At 37.7% G+C, this 15,495-nt stretch overlaps 1 protein-coding gene across 6 annotated transcripts in view; it reads left to right on the top strand.

Annotated features, from left to right (window-relative positions):
* The window catches only part of KLF8 (KLF transcription factor 8), a 275,328-nt gene that overhangs the window by 229,312 nt on the left and 30,521 nt on the right, over positions 1-15,495 (top strand). The window lies entirely within an intron of this gene.

Consider the following 15,495-nt stretch of genomic DNA (forward strand, 5'->3'; position numbering starts at 1 on the left):
GAGGCCTGGGAAAATTAAACTAGTTTACCAAAGATTGAAGCCAGAATACAGGTTTTATTTGTTTCTGATGTAGCATTGTTCCCACTGGAACTTGTCACCTCTAAAAGAAAAGACCACTTGCCTGCCTTTCCCGTCATTCTTTGGGCAACTTAACCAGCATGCTATAACCAACAGAACCTTTGGGCAACAGAAAGTAATGACTCATAAATGACCTCATCCCATTCTTCAGGGTTTGAGGGGAACCCTTTTTTAACAGCTGTTGATCTTTGGTGACTATTGGAGACACAGAGGATGAGCTGGAAACAGTGACTTTAGGTTAGCTTTGAGAGCAAACTGAAAACATAGGACAAACAGGAGTATAAATTTATAAGTAAAAGTGAAACGTGCATTTATCTAGTCCATCCTCAATACCAAACTAGAGAATGGCTCTACTTTCAAAGTCCTTGGAAACCATAGGTATCTCTTGTCTAGGCTTTCTGGGTACATTGGAAAATAAAACATGAATCAGATCACTATCACCATTCTCATAGTTCTAGTATATGCATTTCTGAGATGGGGTACTTATTTGTTCAACTATTTGAATTCCAGTAATCAAGGTACCATCCATAGTCTAGCCATCATCTTTTAAAGATTTATTTATTTATTTGGAAGGCAAAGTTGGAGAGAGATAGAGGCGTGTCTTCCATCTTCTGGTTCACTCCCCCAGATGACTGTAACAGCAGAGGCTTGGCTAGGTGGAAGCTAGAAACCTGGAACTCCATCCATGTCTCCCACATGGGTAGCAGGGGTCCAAACATTTGGTTCATCTTCCCCTGCTTCCCAAAGCACATTAACAAGAGGTGGATAAGAAATATAGCAGCCAGGACTCGAATAGGGACCTATATGAGATGCTGCCATTGCAGGTGGCTGCCCAAATCACCACACCACAATGTCAGCTGCCTGAGAAAATTTTAGATTAACTTATGATTTATTAATTTTAAAAAGATTTATTTTCTGGAAAGACAGAGTTACAGAAGAGACACAGAGAGCTAAAGAGATCTTCCATCTGCTGGAAATGGCTGCATTGGCAAGGGCTGGGCCAGGCAGAAGCCAGAAGCCTGGAACTCCGTTCAGCTCTCCCACATGTATGGCAAGGGCCCAAGTACGTGGGCCATCATCCACTGTTTTCCCAGGCGCATTAGCAGGGAGCTGGATCAGAAGCAGAATAGTTAGGATTTGAATCAGTGCTCATATGGGATCACAGGCAGTAGCTTAACCTGCTGTGCCAGAATGTCAGGCACTATTTTTTTAATTATTTTTTTTTTTTGACAAAGAGAGAGAGAGAGAGAGAGTCTTCCATCTGGGGATAGAGAGAGAGAGAAAGAGAGAGAGAGAGAGAGAGAGAGAGAGAGAGTCTTCCATCTGCTGGTTCCCTCCCCAAATGCCTACAGTAACCAGGAATGGACCAGGCCAAAGCCAGGAGACTGTAACTCAATTCAAGTCTTCCATGTAGGTGGGAGGAACCCAACTAGTTGAGCCATCACCTTCTGTCAATTCAATAGAGTGCACTTTAGCAGGAAGCTGGGTCAAAAGCAGAGCCAGGAGTCAAAGCCAGACCCTAGAAAATGAGATGCAGGCATCCCATGCTGTGACATAACCACTGTGCTAGAGGTCCACCTTGAGAAAAAATACAACTCATTCTCTATTCTTTCCATCTCAAATGTCTGTTTTATTCCCCATATAAACACTGTTATTCCTTGAAGTCCTACTTTAGCCCATGGCACTCACAGCAAGTTCTTGCCTCCTCACCTATGTCTTAACTATCATAAACTTGTGTTTGTTCTGCTCAGTTGATACTTAACACAAATTCCCTGATAATGCACTTGTTTTTTATGAGTTTTCCTGAAAACAGTATCTCTTTCATCATTAATCCCACTTAAAGACCATTTATATGAAACCTGCTTTGATTCTTGCTTCTAGATATACTCTTTTGAGTTCCCACATCACTTTTCCTGTATTTTCTAGAACTGCATTATTCTCTGTCCTGAATTTTGGTTATTATCTCTGTTCCAGAATGAGAGATGCTTGAGCATTGCATTCTGTCATTGTGTTTTCAAAGTACTTACCCAATTACTTTTCCCATGTAAACGCTTGGTATATGTTTTACAGATGATCTAAGATCATACTCTAAAATGCTTGTGTCTGTGAGAGGGAAAACATGGTTCTGATAATTAATCTAGATAATCATCTAATATAACTGCCATCTCATTTCTATGTAGAGTGTGAATAAATTAATAATTTTGTAGTATAGGATTCATGTTTTTTTTTACCCAAAGACAATGTGAGACCATGTTTAGTTTTCTTTCTGATTAAAAAAATGTATTTTTAAAATTTATTTGAAAGGCAGAGTTACAGAGACTCAGAGGCAGAGAGACAAAGAGAGAAGAGAGGGAGAGAGAGAGAATCTTCCATCCACTGGTTCACTCTCCACCCAAATGGCCTCACTGGCCAGGGCTGAGCCAGGAGCCAGGAGCTTCATCCAGATCTCCAACATGGGTGTAGGGGCCCAAGGACTTGGACTATCTTCCACTGCTTTCCCAGGCACATTAGCAGGAAGTCATACTGGAAGTGCAGCCGTCAGGATTCAAACCTGTGCCCGTTTGGGATACCAGCACTTTAGTTGGCAGCTTTACCCATTACACCACAGTGCTGGCCCCATTATTCTGATTTTATATACTAACATACTTTATTTTTTCGATTTTTATTTAAAATATAAATTTCCAAAGTACAACTTTTGGATTATAGTGGCTCCCCCCCCCATAACCTCCCTCCACCTGCAACCATCCCATCTCCCACTCCATCTCCCATCACATTCTTCATCAAGATTCATTTTCAATTATCTCTATATACAGAAGATCAACTTATATACTAATATACTTTATTTAGAAGTCAGATTTCTGGTCTATTTATTATCCCCAGTTCAGCTCCATTGTCAAAACCTCTGTTTCCTCATCTTTAAAATGGCATAGCAATTTGTGATTATAAATAACCTAAGGACCCAGTGCCTGATATCTAATGTATATTTCATAAGAAGAGGGGCCCATTTTTGTTATTTTGCATAATTTGTTTTATTATAATGTGTGTTGGGAGGGAAGGAATGTAAATTAGTGTAATAAAAAGCCTTAATATAATGTTGGATCATACTTGATATTCTGTATGGTATTTTAAAAGATCTTATCTGTGTACTTACACAAAATATATGTAATGTGAGCAAATAAAACTTAGAATTATCAAGAGGCAACAATTATCAAGAGGCAAATCTAGATATCTCAAAAGACTAACAATTTGACATTGTGTTGTAACCTCAAATTATCATTTTTTAAAATTAAAACATTTTCAACTTAATATTTTATTCATTACTTTTAAGATAGCATATTTTTACTTACATTATAGTCAAAGAGTTAGTAGATCTACTAAATAAAGAGTTCAATAGCAACAACAAAAAAGGTTCAAAAATAGGAAGTAAAAAGACCACAGACCAGTAGCATAGGCAAGCGCTATAAATTATAATCATATGAAAAGATGTTCAACTTCAATCATATAAATTTTTAGATAGTCACAAAATCATTAAAACTATAGTAGCATACAATTCCTACCAGTTTGACAAACTTAACATTTGTAATGTAAAACCTCTAATCACTACCAGATTCTCACTCACCTTTTATTCAAAACTCCTCCTTTCCACATTCCTTGTCTTGTAACAATATAACCTTAGTGAACTGATTTAAGCTTTGCACTAGAGTTTTCTTATCTGTGAATTTGGGTTAGTAGTAGAAACTACTTCATAGGGCTACAGTGAGGAATAAGTCTTAATTTAGTGAAGCACTTAGAAGAATGCACAGTGGGCAAACATACTTGGTAGTTCTTTTATCCTATGCTCAGAATGGTGGTATCAAACTATGCCTCTTCCTCAGTTTCCTCATCTCTTTAGTTGCCAAAGCTGTTTTTTGTTTTTCTATCTGGCATCAGTTCCTTTTTTAAAAGATCTTATCTGTGCTTTGCCTACAGACAAAATATGACACAGACATGTGTTTTGTATCCTCTAAAATTTTATAACTTTCATTTTAAAATGCTTTTTAAATTGGTACTGCATTTCACATGGTTTAAAATCCAATGCATACAAAAGAATATACAGTGAAAAAATTTCCCTTCTATTGCCTAACCCCTAGCCACCCATTTTGCCTCACTGGATGCAACTGAAGTTATCTGTTTATTAGGATATTTAATTCATATTAATCAATGGGTGTGTGTATATATATATATATATATATATTTTCTGCCTCTTCCATTTGATACAGAGTTGGTAACATATTCTGAATATTGTTCTACAATGTGCTTTGTCTGTTTAAAATTGTTCTTTGGAGATCTTTCCATATGGAAATTATTTTGTGTGACTGCAAAGCTTTTCACTATATGAATGAGCTGTGATTTATTTGAACAGTGTTCTATTGACTAGCATTTAAGATATTTCCAAAGTTTTGCTGTAATGTTTGTAATAGCAATAAAATCTTTGTGAGTAGTGTCTTAGAGGGCTAGGGCTGCTATAACAAAATACCATTGTCTGTGTGTCTTAACAGAAATTTATTTTCTCACAATTATGGAGTCTAGAAGTTTGAGAATCATGGTGCCAGTGTGGTCAGATTCTTGTGAAGGCCCTATGTACTCACATAACCTATTTTTGTGCAAGAAAGAAGAGAGATATAACTCTGTTGTTTCTTCTTATGAAGATATTAATCCTGGAAGATCAGAGCCTTATCAATTAACCTTGATTATTTCCCTAAAGGCCCTTTCTCCAAACATGGTCACATTGAGAGTTATTGTTTTAACATTTGAATTGGGGAGAGGTACACGATTTAGAACACAGCAGTATGTCAATTTGCTCATCACATATTTTAAAGAATTGGTTGATTGCCAGCATCTCACAAATTTCAATTAAAACTCTATAATTCCCATTTATATTGAGTAATCAGAAGATACTGAACTAGCATTCACTCTTTTTTTTTTTTAATTTAATGAGCATAAATTTCCAAAGTACAGCTTATGGACCACAATAGCCTCCTCCCCCCCGTATCTTCCCTCCCACCCACAACGCTCCCCTCTCCCACTCCCTCTCCCCTTCCCCTTCGCATCCTGATTAATTTTCAATTATCTTTATATACAGAAGATCAATTTAGCGTATGTTAAGTAAAGATTTCCACATTTTGCTCCCACACAGAAACACAAAGTGTAAAATACTATTTGAGTACTAGTTATAGCATTAATTAAACACCTAAGAGTAATTGTGTATTAATTACAGAGTTCAACCAATAGTTTTAAGTAGAATATAAAATGCATCTTTTGTATTGTTGTGGCTTCCTCCCCCCCGACCTCCCTCCCTCCCTCCCATGGCCCTCCCCTCACCCACTCCCTCTCCCATTTCATTTTCAATTACCTTCATATATTGAAGATCAACTTAGTATATACTAAGCAGGGATTTCAACAGGTTGCACTCACACAACCACACAAGGTATAGGGTATTGTTCGACTAGTAGTATTGTTTTTGAGTTTCATAGTTAAACATATTAAGAACAGAGATCCTGCATGGGGAGCATGAACCCAGTGACTCCCGTTGTTGATTTAACAATTGGCACTCTTATTTATGATGTCAGCAATCACCCGAGACTCTTGCTATGAGCTGTCTAGGCTATGGAAGCCCCTTGAGTTCACCAACTCTGAATTTGTTTAGTCAAGGCCATATCACAGTGGAGGTTCCTTCCTCCCTTCAGCGAAAGGCGCCTCTCTCCTTGATGGCCTGATCCTTCTGCTGGGGTGTTGTTCACCAGGATCCTTCATTTAGATTGTTTTTTGCCACCGTGTCATGGCTTTCCATGCCTGCGAGACTCTCATGGACCTTTTAGTCAGATCCGAATGTCCCAAGGGTTGATTCTGAGGCAGGAGTGCTGTTTTGGGCATTTGCCATTCTGTGAGTCTGCTGTGTGTTCTGCTTCCCCCGCAGGATCATTCTCTCCCTTTTGATTCTATCTTTCATTATTTGCTTACACTGGTCTTATTTGTGTAATCTCTTCGACACTGACCCTATCTTTTGGATCAGTTGTGTATTTATATTTGTCACTTTACCAAGTGTGCTGGCATTGGTACCTGCCTCCTTGGTAAGGTTGAGTTGAAATCCCCTGGCACATTTCCAGTTCCACCATTGGAGGTAGGTCTGAGTGAGTATGTGCCGTCCTATATATCTCCTCCCTCTCTTATTCCCACTCCCATGTTCCACAGAGATCAATTTTCTGTTAATTTTTAAACGCTTAAGAATGGTTGTGCATTGATTGCAGAGTTCAACCAGTGGTCTTGTGTAGAGCAAATCGAGCAACAACAACAACAACAAAAATACTAAAGGAACAAAATAGTAAGTTGTTCCTCAACAGTCTAGCCAAGGGCTGCTCATGTCATTGTCTTTCATAGTGTCCATTTCACTTCAATTGGTATCATTTTAGGTGCTCCTTTAGTTGCCATCAATCAGGGAGAACATGTGATATTTATCCCTTTTGGACTGGCTTATTTCACTCAGCATGATGTTTTCCAGCTTCCTCCATTTTGTTGTAAATGCCCGGATTTCATTGTTTTTTTACTGCTGTATAGTGTTCCATAGAGTACATATCCCATAGTTTCTTTATCCAGTCATCCGTTGATGGACATTTAGGTTGATTCCATGTCTTAGCTATTGTGAATTGAGCTGCAACAAATATTGAGGTGCAAATGGCTTTTTTCACCCCTTTAATTCCATTTGGGTATATTCCAAGGAGTGGGATGGCTGGGTCCTGTGGTAGTGCTATATTCAGGTTTCTGAGGACTCTCCAGACTGTCTACCATAGTGGCTTTACCAGTTTGCATTCCCACCAACAGTGGATTAGTGTCCCCTTTTCTCCACATCCTCGCCAGCATCTGTTGTTGGTTGATTTCTGTATTTAAGCCAATCTAACCGGAGTGAGGTGGTATCTCATTGTGGTTTTGATCTGCATTTCCCTGATGGCTAGGGATCCTGAGCATTTTTTCATGTGTCTGTTGGCCATTTGGATTTCCTCTTTTGAAAAATGTCTGTTAAGGTCCTTGGCCCATTTTTTTATTGGGTTGTTTGTTTTGATTCTGTGGTGTTTTTTGATCATTGTGTAGATTCTAGTTGTTAATCCTTTATCTGTTGTGTGGTTTGCGAATAACGAATAAGGTCTCCCATTCTGTTGGTTGCCTCTTTGCTTTCCTGACTGTTTCCTTTGCTGTTAAGAAACTCTTCAATTTGAGGTAATCCCATTTGTTTATCTTATCTTTGATTACCCGTGCCTGTGGGGTCTTCTCCAGGAATTCTTCGCCTATTCCGATATCTTGAAGGATTTCCCCTATAGCATTCACTCTTGGTAACAGTTACCTGAAGTTTAGTTGTCATCCCCTACCTCTGAAATTTTGAAGTATTTTTTTAAATATGAAATCACATGTTGAATGTTTGGAAAAAGTGTTAAATTGCCACTTGGGAGGTTTTCATCCCCTATCAGAATGCCTACATTCTGGTGCTTGCTCCACTTCTTATTCTTACACCCTGGGAGACGGCAGAGTATGACTTCAGTTGAATTCCTAGATGTGAGTTGAATTCCCAGATCCTGGCATTGGCCTGACCCAATCCCAGCTGTTGCAGGTATTTAGAAAGTGAACCAGCTGATATAAGAGTTCTCTCTCTCTCTCTCTTACTCTTGTGCTGTCACTCCCCTTCTCTCCTTCTGCCTTTGAAAATAAGTAAAATTTAAAAAGGAAGTGAAAAATGAAATCCCCTGTTTTTGAAAGGTTGTTAGCAAATTTTTTTTAATTTTTAGTATCATGGTGGGAACCAGGCCAGCATCTTCATTGTGCTGCCAGTTTTCTCTGTCTGATCTAGACTGCAAATTCCTTGAAGGTAGAGACCAGAGACTAAGAACGTTTTTTGCTTCCATCTGGTATTATCTTTTCCCTCCACACACACTCAGTATCTATTACAGTGTTGGCTATTTAATAGGTCCTTTGTGAAGACTTGATTATTATCATAAAGTTCCTCTTTAAATTTGCTGTAATCTCTAGTAAGTAATGTAACAGTTCTATTTTCCAAATACCTAGCATGTTCTTTTCAAAACAATTATCAGTCTAGCTTTTTTCCTCATCACATGCCAAATGTAACCATCCAAATTTATTGATCTAGCTCCATTCTTTTTCCTTAAAAATGTGATCCATTTTTTTCTCTAGAGTTGCTTTCAGTTTTTTGTTTTGCATATATCTTCTATTTTTTATTTCCCTTGGTATACACACTCACAAACAAGATAAAGTGTCTTCAGAAAGGTCTTCACAATGCTGAGCCTATATCTAACTTTGATTTTTTGGGGATAATAATCCTAGCTCTCTCTCTCTCTTTCTCTCTCTGTCCTATACTTTTTAAGGATCTTGTTGTTTCATTTTCCATTAGAATTGGGGAGTGTGATGTGAATCTAAAAGTTTTCTTTTTAAAAAAAAAAACTGGTTCTGAGAAATATACAAGAGAGTTGACATGGAAAGGATAATGTCATACCTTCTCCCTTTTTGGTAGAGAACACTAGGATAGATATATAGCATTGAATTGGTCACTGCATTAATCTGACCTTCTGGGGTTCTACAAAGTGAGATGGCCCTGGATTCTTCTATGTCTATTTAACTTGGTGCTCTTGAGCCATATAACCCAGTCAGTGAGTGAAAAGGCTATGAGACAATGTTTCTGTCTTTATGCACCTATCCAGTAAACATGGATGAAGACCATTGTATTGTTATAGATTCCTTTTGATTGCTGCAGTAGCACTATGTTTAATTTGTTGGAGGTCTGTTACATGAAATAGTGCCATCAAGTGATAATGAGGATGGTATGAGATTTTACTTGGTGTTATAGAGCAATCAGTTTTTGCTTTAGGGTCTTTATCTTTTTTCTAAACTGAACATGCCTTATTGTCATGCTGGACTATGATTCTTAGAGGTCTTCTCCTTTGATTAACATCGCAATTAATGAAAATTTTTTCATACTTTTTGTAAATGTTCAATAGTAGATCTTACTATGACAGTAGAAAAACACTTCCATTATTGTTTTCGACTTTAGCAAGTTATTCCGAAGTACAGAGTGATAACAAGTACTTTAAACAACAAAAAGAGCTTTAATATCAGACATTATATCTGGGTTCAAATCTCAGTCTTTTCTCAGTTTATGTGACTTTAGGATTACTTTATTTCTCTGAGCCTGAATTTCCTCACATTACTAATGGGATAGTAGTACTTACCTTGCAGAGTGATGGCAATGATTAAATGTGTCCCATTAGAAATACTGTAGATTGGGCCATCGTTGTGCCTTACCAGGTTAAACCATCAGCTGTGATGCTGGCATCCCATATGGGTGCTGGTTCAAGTCCTGGCTCTTCCACTTCCCTTCCAGCTCCCTGATAATGCACCTGGGAAACCAGCGAAGGTGGCCCAAGTGCTTGGGCCCATGCACAGGGAAACCTGGAAGAAGCTCCTGGCTCCTGCCTTTGACCTGGCCAAACTTTGGCCATTGTGGCCATTTGGAGAGTGAACCAGTTGATAGAAGATATCTCTATGTATGTTTTTCTCTCTCTGTAACTCTGACTTTCAAATAAATAAAAAAAATCTTTTTTTTTTTGACAGGCAGAGTGGACAGTGAGAGAGAGAGACAGAGAGAGAAAGGTCTTCCTTTGCCGTTGGATCACCCTCCAATGGCCGCCGCTGCAGCCGGCGCACCGCGCTGATCCGATGGCAGGAGCCAGGATCCAGGTGCTTTTCCTGGCCTCCCATGGGGTGCAGGGCCCAAGCACCTGGGCCATTCTCCACTGCACTCCCTGGCTATAGCAGAGAGCTGGCCTGGAAGAGGGGCAACCGGGACAGAATCCGGCACCCCAACCGGGACTAGAACCCGGTGTGCTGGCGCCGCAAGGTGGAGGATTAGCCTATTGAGCCACGGCGCCGGCTCAAAAATCTTTTTTTTTTTAAGAAATGCCATGGGAGCAAAATGATATAGTATCAACGGTTTGCATGAATGTATCTATTGTGTGTTAGGAGTGTTTGGGGTTTTGATTAAAGATTTGTAGTTAGTTGAAAATCACTGAAGCTGGAAACAGGCACATGAGTGTTGGTCCTTACTTTTGCATGCATTTGAACTTATACATAATAATTTTTTTAATGCTTCAGAGTGAAACCCAAATTCACCCTATTAGTTTCTGGAGAATTTAATTGTCCTTCTTGACATCAATCTCATAGGTTAAACAGAAATTTGGGATGATTATTATGAATTTTACACCCATATCCCTTTCATACGACCATATATTATACTTATTTGGAAGAGGCCTAAAAATAGTAAAGTAGCTTACTCAAAATGACAGAGCTAGGGATCAGCATTGTGGCATAACAGATAAAGTTGCCACCCATTGAAAGCTAAGACACAGTGGCAAAAAAAATCCTACATGAAGGATCTTTGTGAGTGAGACCCCAGTGGAAAGAAGGGGCCATCAAAGAAGGATGTACTTTTCTCTGAAGGGAGGAGAGAACTTCCACTTTGCTTATGGCCTTGTCTAAATACTGATGGCATTTGTGGTCACAAAAGGCTTCCATAGCCTTGGCAGTTCATGGCAAGAGTGTTGGGTGATCACTGACATCATAAATAAGAGTGTTAATTGTTAAATTAACAACAGAAGTCACTGTGCACTTACTCCCCATGTAGGACCTCTGTCCTTAATATGTTGTACTATGAGAATTAACTACAAAATTTGTTCTCAAATAGTACTTTATACATTGTGTGTGTGGGGGGGGTGCAAACTGTTGAAATCTTTACTTAGTATAAAGTTGCTCTTCTGTACATAAAGTTAATTAAAAATGAATCTTAATGAAGAATGGGATGTGAGAGGGAGTAGGAAGTAGGATGGGAGAGGGGGTGGGAGGGTGGGTATGAGAGGAAGAACCACTACATTCCTAAAGTTGTATCTATGGAATTTAAAAAAATAAAAAAAGTTGCCACCTGTGATTCTTGCTTCCCATGTGGGTGCCAGTTCCTGTGCTGGTTCCTTATCCAGCTCCTTGCTAATGCATCTGGGATAAGCAGCTGAGGATGGTCCAAGTGTTTGGGACCCTGCACCCATGTGGGAGACCTGGATGAAGCTCCTGGCTCCTGGTTTTGTCCTGGTACAGCCTTGGGCATTGTGGCCATCTGGGGAGTGAACCAATGGATGGAAAATGTCTCCCTCTCTCCCTGTCTCTCTGTAACTCTTTCAAAATTTAAAAAAATAATTTAAAAATAAAAAAATTTAATAACATTTCTTGGTAACACAGATTAATTATGATTTGAACACATAAATAAACAATAGTTCTAGAAACCAAATCTTATATTTGTATAATACTTTAAAATCTGTTCTTTCAATTAATTCTCTCAAGAATCCTGTGAGGTAAGTGAGAAGGAGTTATTAACATTTTCTACATTAAGCAATGGGAGTTGCCTAAGGTCACCCAATAATTTGGTCATTAAACTAAAACTGAAACACAGACTTAAAGTTCACTGAGCCTCGATTCTATCTGTAATACTAGTTTTAGACTTTATTATAATTCCCCTTGGCCTCTGTCATTTTCAGAATGAGGAATCTTAATCTTCATCACATTCCAAGGTGACTTTTCATTCATCATATTTGTCTTCTTTTCTTAAAAGTTTTATGTATTTGAAATTCAGAGTTACACAGAGAGAAGGAGAAACAGAGAGAGAAAAGAGATCTTCCATCTGCTGGTTCACTCCCCAGATGGCTGCAATGGCCATGGCTGGGCCAGACTAAAGCCAGGAGCCAGGAGCTTTTTCCGGCTCTCTGTATTCGTGGGCCCAAGCACTTGGTCCCTCCTCCACTGCTTTCCCAGGCCATTAGCAGGGAGTTGGGTTGAAAGTGGAGCAGCCAGGACTAGACTTGGCACCCTGTGATGCTGGCATCACAGACAGGGACCTCAGCTGCTGAAACATAATGCTGGGCTCATAATTATTTTATTTTGGTGGAAAAGAAAATAGGGCTTAACATCAGCATCTCAGGACAGTGAAAGTGGTTGAAAGCACTGGAAACTATGCAAGTGATGTTGTAAAACATGAATTCAAGGGAAGATTGCAATAAGCATATTAAAATAAGAATATAATATTATGGTAAATGGTTTGGATCTTTAAAATATGATGGTATTCATTTTTATGTACTTTTAATTTCTGACAGATTTGGTCCTAAAAGCATATGAATATTTAACATTTACATCTTATAAGTAATTTTTACATGTGTCGTCATAATTAGTCTTCATATGAGGGGAAAGGCTTGGCTAATGTATTTTCATCTTCTGAGGGAAAAAATGAAGCATAGAAAGATCAAATGGCGTGAGTAGAGTGATAAAGCTTGATTTTGGTGTTTCTTATCAGTTTATCTTTTCAGTACCTCACACTACTAAACTACTTCAAACTTAGCTGGCTGTTATAGGAAGGATGTAATACTCAATTTCATTATTTTTGTCACTGTCATTCACAAATGGTATGTGCTGTCAGCTTTCATTTTGTTTTGTGGTAGTATGTTCTCTCCTCTTAAATTCCTGTTTTTGGCATCTGGGTTGTCCTCTACTTCCTTTCATCTCATTCCAGCTAAACTGAGATGGCAAGCTACAGGAGTTTCCTGTCTTGGAGCCACTTCTGAGTACCTGTTGTATTGATTGGAATACCTAAGACATCCTTCAGCTTTTGTGTCTGTTGAAACTCTTTAGTAGGATAGTCATAAAGAGTAGGCTACAGAGATGCCACAACTGGAAGTTCTTTGAGATTGGATTTTTCCAGTGATGTTTATAATTGGAAGATTTTGCATTCTCCAGTTATTAGGTAGTTTGTTTCTAGCAACCATTTACCCTCTGCTATAAGATTTATTTCAAGTAAAAATTAAAGGATTCAACTAGTACCAAAGTGAAGTAGGATTACAATTTTATTACAGCTATATTATACCCCAGACTGCTAAGATTCAAACATTCTGTCTGCCTTTTATAGGTAAAGTACTTCATCTTTGTGCTCCCTAGTTCTCTTGTTTTTTTTTTTTTTTTTTTTTTTTATTAGGCAATAATACTTCCTACTACTAGGGTATTATTAACAGAAGAATCCTGGCACATAGTAAGCATTCAGTGAATGTTGACCATTAAAGTTCTTTTATCATCATTCTGTTGTTAATGTTATGGTGTAACATAATCTTAATCCTGAAGAATTCTTCAAAAGGCCCATTCCAACATTTTCTGTAATCTCCTGGAAGATAAACAATAAAACTACCTTAAAATATATGTGTACCCTAATCCTTATTTAATTCTTTTTTCCTGAAGAAAAACAGAAATAACACTTAAAATGATTTATAATCTCAAACACGAAAAACATATATTTTCATTTTTTTAATAGTTCCAGTATTTCTTATAGGTCAGAAGTTAAAGATAAATGAGATGTGTTCTTAAATGATTAGCTTGTAGTCCTTACTTTGTTGTTCTTTTAGCAAATAGTTTTTCAGAAAGAAGTTGTTCACCAGATTTGTAATATTAGAAAGTAGTGAGAGGGCACTATAATTTGATTCAGCAAAAAAGAATCTAGTTCTGATTCTAGCACTTCTAAACTTGGTGACCTTAGGTTTACCAATTAATTATCTATAAAATTGGAATGATATGAAAGCTGTCTATTTCCCTTCTGTGAAGCTATATGTAAATACACACAAGGTATTATTATTGCATTGCTCAACTGCTGTAGCCTATTAAGGCACTAGGTCTTAGGCCCATGTCAAGGTTCATATTTCTCTGCTTGCTTTCTTTTTGGTTGTAGACTCTAATGAGTCTACTTTGTCTCCCTTTTTAAAAATCTAAGTTCTGACTTCATCTGTAAGTGGTGTTTTTTTTTTTTTTGTCTTCTAGAACTGGTCAAAGGGTGCAATGTGTTCTTAGCCAGCCACCTGCTCCTATTCCTTGGAGAGGCTGTTCACTTTCATAAAAGAAGAAGATCGTTATGGGAAATGCCACATGGGTTACAAAATAAGCCTAAGAACATGAAAAAAGTTTCATAGTCTTATCAAATTTTTATGTTCATGGTGCCTGGAATATGATCTATGATGTCCTGCCTATATGGGACACGTGGGATAGAGTACAATTCTCTTCCACTGTTTCCTTCTCAACTCCCCCCCTCCCCCAACCCTTTGAAGAAGGCCTAGACACTCCAACCCACAGATAGAAAGATTTGAAGAGCTAATCAAATAGAAAAATTATTATTACCATAAGTAGGTAATTTGTATGTCTGAAGCCCTCATGCCTGGGTGTTTCACATCTCAATGGCTTGATGTACATATTATAACCTCTTTGTACATTTCTTTATTGCTTCCTTCATTGACAACTTTTATGCAGCTGTCTGGTCTCCTTTAGACACGTGGAACAACAATCCTATTCTAGAGAAAAACAAGAGATTTACAAGACTCACTTTTTGAAAAAACTAAGCTTTTTTTCTTTTTCTATTATGTAGAGAATTTTAAGTTTATAATTTTTTGTTTATTGATATAAAGAGAATGGATTTCATGTATTTCATAGAAATAATTCTAAGAAGATAACCATACTTTCCTCCCACTCTCCATCCCTCAATCCTCTTCCTTACTTCATTTCTTTTTTCCTTTAATTTTTGCAATAACATACTTTGAATTTACTTTATAATTGCAGGCTTAATGAACCACTAACCATAGTGTTCAACAAGTAAAAAGTAGAAAGACTACTATTCCACAGGATTATAGACAAGGGCTTTAAACAATAATCAAATCAAAAGATGTTGGTAAAATTGAGCTGTCTTTAAGAATTTCTGTGAACTCTAATTCCCTTCAGTTTTCAATTTTAACTGGTCAAATATTAAAGAAAAATAATTTAGAGGAGGATATTATACAACTTCCTGATAGATATCTTTCCCTATCAACAAATCTTACCAATACTTAGAATACTGACCAGAATGATCTAATGCCAATTCCATTTAGCGAGTAGGTGAGATGGAACTATAACAAGAAGTTGCTGAGACATTTCTAATTGTCAGCCACCCTCATTTATCCATTTGACTAAAATATTTGTGATATGGATATTGCAAGCAGTCTCTTTCAGGTTTCTTAATTATTGCTATTATAGCCTATAAAGATAAGCAGTTGTGGTTGTAGATATGGCTCTGAGAATTCTCATTCCCATTTACTGGACGTTAATATATAATATATATTAAATATTTGGCTAGAAGGTAGAGATGCAGAGAGGAACAAAACTAGATAACTGTTAGTTCCTCTGGTAAGAGGAAAACTGACAACTCAGTGGACAGGTACTATAAACACTTGAACACATATTACCGTGATAAATCCTCATGATAACTCTATGAGCTGC

This window comes from Oryctolagus cuniculus, chromosome X (genome assembly GCF_964237555.1).
Source record: "Oryctolagus cuniculus chromosome X, mOryCun1.1, whole genome shotgun sequence".
In the NCBI taxonomy this organism is placed as follows: Eukaryota; Metazoa; Chordata; class Mammalia; order Lagomorpha; family Leporidae; genus Oryctolagus; species Oryctolagus cuniculus.